The following is a 6941-nucleotide window of genomic DNA, read 5'->3' as shown; positions in this document are numbered from 1 at the left end:
GCTAGAAGAGGCATGGCCACAAAAATGAAATTAAGGAGTCCATAGCACAGAAACTGAGTTGTTATTTTTTTTCTCTGGGGCAGGTGAGGCTTGGGGGCCACTCCTGGAATGACAACACAGCCCAAAGCAGTGAACAATAAGCAGGGGGGAGGCAGGGAAATCAAGGCAGGAAGCTTCTGAGAATGCTCTGGCACTAAAAATAGCCAGGAGTTTTGGTTATTTTCGTGTGCAGTGCCAGCAGGCAGCAAAATCTGCAACATCATTCCCTCCGCTCCCCCAGCGCGGCTTCCCGGGAATAACAGGGCAAATTTGGGCAGGGATGCAAAGAACTCTGAGCTGTTCAGCTCCTCTGGTGATGAGGAGCAGGGAAAGGCCCTAATAGAGGCACAGAATCCCAGTTAAATATCCAGAGGGACGCCGAGAATAGCCAGGGACAGCTCCGGGCTCTGGGAAGCCTCCCCTGCCTCCAGCAGGGCTGGGTCGTGCCCTGGCCGTGCTGGGGCAGCTTAAATTGGCTTCCCAACAGCCCTTTTTCCACCCCCAGGACCCCTTTGGCTTTGCAGAGGCTAAAATCAGGATTTAGAATGAAAGAATCAAAGGGCAGTTTGGCCCCGAAATGGGGGAGCGGAGCTATTTTGGGGTTGGATTCACGCAGGGACTTTCTGGAGCATCAGCTGGACACGGGCACTGGGAGTGAATCAGCAGCCTGGGGACCAACTGGGAACTGGGGAGGGACAGGGGGAGCACATATATCAATTATATCATATCATATCATATCATATATGTCTAATGGTTAAATAAATTTCTGTTGCTGACCCAAAGAATTCGCCATCCCTGCCCCTGCCTTCCCAGCCCTGCTCCTGCCTTCCCATCCCTGCCCCTGCCTTCCCATCCCTGCTCCTGCCTTCCCAGCCCTGACCCTGCCTTCCCATCCCTGCCCCTGCCTTCCCATCCCTGCCCCTGCCTTCCCATCCTTGCTCCTGCCTTCCCATCCCTGCTCCTGCCTTCCCAGCCCTGCCCCTGCCTTCCCATCCCTGCCCCTGCCTTCCCAGCCCTGCTCCTGCCTTCCCATCCTTGCCCCTGCCTTCCCATCCCTGCCCCTGCCTTCCCATCCCTGCTCCTGCCTTCCCATCCTTGCTCCTGCCTTCCCATCCCCCTTCCCGGAGCTTTGGAGCCTCAGCTTCCTCATTAAAGTGGCTGAATAGAGGCTGCACTTGTTACCCAGCTCTGCCTGCAAAGGCTGCACCAGCCTCAGCGTCCAGGCAGCTCTGCTCCCTTCCCAAATCCATCTCCAGGATGGATTCACCTGCTGGGTAGGTCCAGGAAAAGGGGCTGGGAGGGTGGAGTGAGGGGCTGTCACCAGCAGTAACCCACCTGTGGGCACCTCTGGCCACCCCCATCCTGATTAAATGATATAAAACCTCCACAATCACATTCCCTGCCTGTTTTTGGTGGGAATTGCACCAGTGATCCCCCCCAGGGCGACTCTCCAGGTGCTCCCTGAGTCCCCCCTCCCCTCTCAGTTCACACACTCACTTCCACAAGTTATCCCATAAAATGATCAGAAAGGAGAAGCCCCAGCCCAGGCTGGGAATTTCTGCCTCCCATCCAGTTTTTTTTCCCTTGCAATATATGATGGAGCTGCCCGAGGCTTCCATGGGATATATTAGAGCCCAAGACAGTTGTCTGACAAATTCCTGGTAAACAAAGGAGACAAAGCTGGAACTCGAGCTATGTGCCAGTCTATTTATGTTTGTGAGTTGCGAGTTACTTCTTTAGTAAATGTTTCCTGTTTAAGAAACACAGATTTTTAAGGCCTGCAAGGAAATTCCCAGTGCTCCCACTCAGAAAAAAAAAGGCAGGTTGTGCTGGGCAGATCCAGCCCTTCTCAGATGAGAGCTTTTAAAATGCACCTTCAAGAGATTCTGTCAGCTTGTTTTAACCAAAAAAGGCCTGACCAGCAGTCCCTGCACTGAAGAGGTTTCCAAAAAATTGAGGCATTCAATGCTGCAAAGTTAATCTCCCCAAGCAGAGCCCACTTCCAATTAAGTTATTATATAAATGCACACTAAGCAGCTGCTTGAACACACCTAAGCTATAGGATATGGTGAGCACATGTTCCTGCTGAACACGCACTAAAATGTGGTTTTCCCCTACTTGCACTCATGGGTTGCCTCAGTTTGCCTTTTTATTTCCAAGAGGATAATCCCAAAGCCCAACTGATGGTTCATCTTCACCACACAGGGAACAAGCTGGGTGAACACGGAATATTTCCTCCCTCTGACGCTCAATTTACTCCATGAATGACTCCCATGAGCTTTTCCCCTCTGTCCTCATTCTCCAGAGCAGAGAACTGATGCAGAGATGGAACAGGAATGAGATGAGGTCACAGCTTGTGGTCCAAGAGGAGGAGAAATGGGAAAAGCCTCCAACGGTGCTGGAGAGAATCCCGGAATCCCAGAAGGATTTGGGTTACAGGGGATTTTAAAGCCCATCCAGTGCCACCCCCTGCCATGGGCAGGGACACCTTCCACCAGACCAGGTTGCTCCAACATGACTTTGGACACTTCCAGGGATCTTGGGGCAGCCACAGCTTCTCTGGGAATTCCATCCCAACTGACCCCCAACTGGGCACCAGTGGATCCAAACCCTTTCCTGGAGGCATCAACAGAACCCCAGAGCCCCATTCCAAGTCTGACCTATTTAATTCCCAGCTCTTCCAAAGCAGGAACAGCCCCTTGGCATCCCAATTCCTGTTCTCCTTCCTCCCTCAGTGCTCTGGGAAGCTCCAGCTGCCTCAGCAATGCCAAAACCCTTTAGCAATCCCAAAGTCATTGCCATGGGCAGGGCCCCCCCACCCTCACAGGGAAGAATTTTTCCCCAATGTCTCACCTAAACCTGACCTCTTCCACCCCAAAACTGAGCATCACCAGGCAATGGCTCAGCCTGGGCTGTGTCACCAGCACTTGGGGGTCCAGGAGGGCGATTTGGGGCTCCCACACAATTCCTAAGGATGCAAGGAGAGATATAAGAAGCTGTGGCTGCCCCTGGATCCCTGGAAGTGTCCAAGGCCAGCTTGGAGCAACCTGGGCTGGTGGAAGGTGTCCCTGCCCGTGGCAGGGGGTGGAACAGGATGATTTTAAAGCCCTTTCAACCCAAACCACCCCGGGATTCCACGGGTGGGAGCATTCCTGCTCCCACCCCTGAATTCCTCATCACCCTTCAATCCGAGGCCATCCCAGTCTAACGCGACAGTTCCTCCGGGATTCTCACCTGCCCATCCTGGGATCAGGGCAGGCCCGAGCAGGGGGGGATTGGACGATTTAAGGTTCTCCCAACCCAACCCATCCCACGAGGCTCTGGAATCACCGCGTGCAGCGGCCCCACGACCCTCCCCGCCCGAGGCCGCCGATGCTCCGGGCCGCGGTGACACCTCCCCGCTCCCATCCTCTTCCCAACCCCGGCTCTGGATCGGGCTGGAGCCGCTCGCTCCCAATAGATGGCAGCAGTGCCCGGACACACGGGAGCGGCTCCAGGTGAGCCGGGATGCTCCTGCCGCTGGACCACCCTGCCTTCCCTCCCTGCCCGTCCCTTCTCTGCGCCTTCGAAAGCAGCAGCTCCCTCCCTCCCTCCCCCCCCGGGCTTCCCCTCTCCCTCCCCGTCCCGTCCTCCCCTACTTTTGTCCGGAGCACAGCACTGGATGTTCCCTGAAAATAGCGCCCTGTCAATGGCGAGGAGGGTTTTGTTACCCTGCGTGTCCCTGATCGAACCCTCGGTGACTTAATCACGCTTTTGGCAGCGGCGGAAGAAACGAGCCATGAATCGAGTTATTGTATTTCCTGGATTTTCCTCTGCCATTGTCGTGTGCGAGCCCGGCGAGTATCCACGGCTTCCCCTGCTTTATTCCCCCCTCCAAGCCCCGCCAAAAAGGGCTTTTTTTTTTTGGTATAATGATTTATAAACTCATCTAGGAGGGTTAAACCTCTGCACGGGGGGGAAGGGAGGACGGAAAGGGCTCAGACGCGTCGGGAGCCGGGAAACCGGGGGAAGGGGGAAAGAAAAAGCAGCAAGAAGTTGCTTTACAAATGCAGGCCTCCTACTTTGTTAACACATTTAAGTAATGTTAATTGCAGGGCACCGCGGGATAAAGAGGCATTTGTAATTGATTAATCTATGTTTGCCATTTTCTAATTAAAGAGAAAAGAAACCCTAATTATCCCCCTCTGTCCCAGGCAGCGGAACGGTCATTATGGAATAAGCAATTTTCCCTCCTCGCACACACACTGGGTTCCCCTTTTCTCCCACGTTACATAAAACCCTCAGCACACAAGGCTGGGGCTGCAGGGCCCAGTTCAGCTCGTTAGGCTGCACAGAATCCCTCGTGGGGACTCACTGGGAGCTTCAATCCGAGCTCCAAACCTCGCAAAGTGGCACCGTGGGAGCTTTTCCATCACTCCCCAACCCCCCTGGAAAATAAAGCTGGAGAAAAAGATGAACTTGGTGACTTCATTCCATCAGGTGGGTTGGAAAGAAGACAAGGAGGCTGTTGGAAAAGGATTAAAAAGAGCCCTAAGAGGTAAAAGAGGAGACACCTGAGCTGCTGCTGCTGGTTCTTTCCATGTCACCTGAACGTCAGGGAAAGGCAGAGGGAGCATTTGATCCACAGACTGCAGGCCAGGGCTTGGATTCAGCCCCAGCTGCTACTGCAGCTCCTGGAATTCTCTCAAGGAAGGAGAACATCCAGGCTGACCCCCCCGAAAGGTTCCACATCCTCTGCCATCCCCTCCTCCACCCCCCAGGCCACTGCAACCCCCCTGCCCTTGCTGGGAGAAGGCAGCTTGTGGCTCAAGAGGAGGAGAAATGGGAAAAGCCTCCAATGGTGCTGGAGAGAATCCTGGAATCCCAGAAGGGTTTGGGTTAGAAGGGATTTTAAAGCCCATCCAGTGCCACGGGCAGGGACACCTCCCACTAGCCCAGGGTGCTCCAACCTGGCCTTGGACACTTCCAGGGATCCAGGGGCAGCCACAGCTTCTCTGGGATTTCCATCCCAGCCCCTCCCCACCCTCACAAGGAGGAATTCCTTCCCAATATCCCATCTATCCCTGCCCTCTGGCAGTGGGAAGCCATTCCCTGTGTCCTGTCCCTCCATCCCTTGTCCCAAGTCCCTCTTCAGCTCTTGGAGCCCCTTCAGGCCCTGGAAGGGGCTCTCAGCTCTCCCTGGATCCTTCTCTTCTCCAGGTGACCCCCCCAGCTCTCCCAGCCTGGCTCCAGAGGAACTCCAGCCCTTGGAGCACCTTTCAGAGGGGCCAAGTCTCTGCTCCCTGGAAAGGTTGATGTTTATAATAAAGTTGAGCAGGACAAATCCAGAGCTCAGGAAATTTATTTAGTGGCTGAACAAGAAAGCTGCAAGGAAAACAGGCTCCCCTTTCCCTGGCTGAAATGAGGCAGGATGGAACATTTTCCCTTCAATTTGGAGGCTGTGCTGGTGACAAGGATCCTGCTGATAAATCCCACTTGGGAATGGGGAAGAACTAAAGGACACTGATCTGCCCCAACACATTTCACTCCAGAGGGAAGGAGTTTTCTCCAGAAACAGTTAAACTGCAGCCAAACTTAAGAATGAGAGTTCAGGGCAGGTGATGCCACTCCCTGATTTTATTCCAGTGCCCAGTTTCTATCCCTGGTTTCTGCAGTTGGGGATGAGCTGCTGGGAGAGGATGATGATGCTGCTCCCACCACCCCCCTCCACCCAGGGCAGGGGTTGCAGCTCTTGCTCAGTGGCCTTGGGTTGTGAATATTCCACTTTTCGTGGCTGAGGAAAAAAAAATAGCTCTGAGAATAAAAAAAAATAAAAATATTTCATAATTAGGCTCGTTATTGCAAGATATTGCTGAAGACACGTAGGAGGGTTTTTAAGGAGGGCTCAGACATGAAGAAAGATAAAGAATATGCAGTTTTGAAGCCAGGAAAGGGTTTAAAAGAGAACATGCTTCAAACTGAGACCCGTTTTTAATAACTGGGGGTTGAGAGGGGGATTATTTCCCACCAATATGCTCCTCCCTGAACTGGGAGAAGAAAGTTGTTCTTAATCTTGCCTGGAATTATCATTCCCAGCCCCAAAGGCGACCCAGTGGCATCACTTGTGTTGCACAAAACCAGTGGAAGTGACACAATGGGAGGGTTTAAAGGAAAACCCTTTCCAGGGGAGGGGAATAAAACGTGGTGAGACTTCGTTTCTGCCCCTTGGCTGAAGCAGATCCTGAAAAAAAATGAGATGTTAGAGAGATTCCAGAGGTGCAGGGAGAGGATGAGGATGGAGCAGCACAGCTGAAATGCTGCTTTAATAATAATAACAGCCCCAGATAATTGCAGGGATCTGTGTATGAGGTGCTGCACAACCCCCCAGCCACTGTTAATAAGATTATTTTGGTGTTTATTACGAGATAAAGTTCGAAGGGGCCAATTCACACCCAGGCAGTTGGGAGCTCCAGCTCCACGGATCCATCCATGTGGCTTCAATTTGGAGCAAGAGTAATCCCTTAAATCCCAGACTTTCAGGAACCAGTCATGCTTAAAATTAAGCCCACATGTGGGTGTTTGCAGGGTCAGGTCTGGAAGATCATTTGCCTGGGTTTCCACCTGTTAGGGGAGAGTCTTTTTTTCACGTTGCCATTATTCCCTTTTTTTTCCCCACCCAGGCCTGTGTTTGGCACAGGAATTTAAGGACATTCTGGTCTTTCCACTGAGACCTTGAGAGTTTTCCTTGATAAAATTAATCCATTATCAGGAATCTCCTGAAGAAGCAAAAAAAAAATGACCTTGTCCATGCAGGACTGCCCTAAATATAACCTCTGCCCTTCCTATCCAGTGCCAGGGGAGCTCAGAGGTGAGCAGGGTGTTTTTAAACCTCTGGACAAAATGTTTCTGGGTATTTTTAGAAG

General features: G+C 52.5%; 1 long non-coding RNA gene across 2 annotated transcripts; it reads right to left on the bottom strand.

Annotated features, from left to right (window-relative positions):
* Window positions 1–2179: 2179 nt before the first annotated feature.
* Window positions 2180–3739, bottom strand: LOC113976612. 2 transcript variants are annotated; one of them, XR_003537126.1, is made up of 3 exons: window positions 3678–3739; window positions 2904–3055; window positions 2180–2353 (listed from the first exon to the last, which is right to left on the bottom strand). It is a non-coding gene; the product is annotated as an uncharacterized LOC113976612 (long non-coding RNA). The 2 variants fall into 2 exon arrangements; XR_003537127.1 differs by having other exon boundaries at window positions 2904–3007; window positions 3678–3730.
* Between the last annotated feature and the right edge of the window lie 3202 nt (window positions 3740–6941).

The sequence above is a fragment of the Neopelma chrysocephalum genome, unplaced genomic scaffold (genome assembly GCF_003984885.1).
Source record: "Neopelma chrysocephalum unplaced genomic scaffold, ASM398488v2 Primary Assembly neopelma1_175, whole genome shotgun sequence".
Taxonomy (NCBI): Eukaryota; Metazoa; Chordata; class Aves; order Passeriformes; family Pipridae; genus Neopelma; species Neopelma chrysocephalum.
This window is presented reverse-complemented; position numbering and strand designations above follow the sequence as displayed.